This window comes from Physeter macrocephalus, chromosome 13, assembly GCF_002837175.3.
Source record: "Physeter macrocephalus isolate SW-GA chromosome 13, ASM283717v5, whole genome shotgun sequence".
Classification (NCBI taxonomy): Eukaryota; Metazoa; Chordata; class Mammalia; order Artiodactyla; family Physeteridae; genus Physeter; species Physeter macrocephalus.
This window is the reverse complement of record NC_041226.1, coordinates 53,698,266-53,699,713: the sequence shown is the minus strand read 5'-3', so window position 1 is coordinate 53,699,713 and position 1,448 is coordinate 53,698,266. Positions and strand designations below refer to the sequence as shown.

At 39.2% G+C, this 1,448-nt stretch overlaps 1 pseudogene; it reads right to left on the bottom strand.

Moving 5' to 3' along the window:
- Positions 1-1,028: 1,028 nt before the first annotated feature.
- On the bottom strand, positions 1,029-1,127 carry LOC112064795 (uncharacterized; annotated as a pseudogene).
- Positions 1,128-1,448: the final 321 nt, after the last annotated feature.

Here is a 1,448-nt window from a genome sequence, read left to right as displayed (position 1 = left end):
TTCATTCTGTTCATATAATTTTGCTATAAATCATCCTGTAGGAATTTTTTCCCCCTAAATATTCATCTCAGGGAGAACCTATTTAAATAAGCCCTCTTAGCAAGATCTTTCAGAATTAAAATTACACCACAAGTGATATTTCATCCAATATATTTCCTCCTATGAAATTTTCTTATGCCTAAAATAATATTTTTGTTGAATTACATTATGTTAAAATTGTTGATTTGAGGTGACTTTGATAGTAAGGAAACACTGTGTTAAAAAGAGCAACAAATTATTTTAGCCTTTTTAATCGCACCTTCTCTGAGTCTGTACCATTGCAGCTTCCTTTTTCTCTCCGTCTACATATATAGTGAGAAAAACCTAAGGGCATTATCCTCAGCTTCACCACAAAGCAAGAATAAGAAGCAAGAAAATTTGCTGCTGGATATACTAGGTTTCCTTGGTTTCTGGTAAACTAGAACATTATGCGCTTTCATACTCATCTGAAGCTAATTTTACTCTACTGTCTGGTAGTCATTAGAATAAAATCTTTTCTTTTATTCCTGATAGGAATATAGTAAGTAATTGGATTTCTTAGGATGTGAGGTATAATAAGGAGAGTAGATAGACGTGTGAGGCATTCACACACACACACACACACACACACAGGCACACACACACAGGCACACACAATACGTTAAAGTCAGGACCTAGGCAAGGTCTCCTGCTGGGGGGTTGTCCCTTGAGGATATTTCAGAAAGTTTCTATGGGTCAGACAAACTGACTTTGCAGAGCTCAGAGAAGGTTTTGATGGGGGTAATTAGCAAATCTCTTGCTTTGGTACATTAAGTGCTTAACATTTCACATTCAATTCATCTGTTTCTATATATGCTCTATATGGTAGGTAGAGCAGGCTTTATCAGACCCATTTTCCATATGGAAGCTGAGGTTTAGTCAGGTTAAGTGACTTCCCAAGACCACACAGCTCTTAGTATGGTTTTCTTATTTATTTACCTGTTTATTTCTTTAACTATAGTTGATTTACAGAAAATATGGAACGCTGCACGAATCTGCGTGTCGTCCTTGCACGGGGCCATGCTGATCTCTGTGTTGTTCCAATTTTAGTATATGTGCCGCCGAAGCAAGGTGAGGCAAGTGCCTTAGTACTGTTTTCTGATGCAGAGTCCAGGATTCCACCAGTGTGCTTCTGTCAACTCACCTGTTCGTCCTTCTGGGCCATGTGGGGACCTCAGCACCAAGCGAGAGATGAATCAGGGGCTCAGATTAAATGTATACATTTGTTTGCTGTGGGATCTACATGAGAAGCAGTAGTACACACAGCCTCCACAGTCCTTGTAAACACTGGGCACTTGATAAACCCTCTCTGTATGACTGGAGCATCATAGGCTGTAGCATAAATAAGTTCAGGAACAGAAATCACTGCCCTTATAGTCTGTGACTGCCAA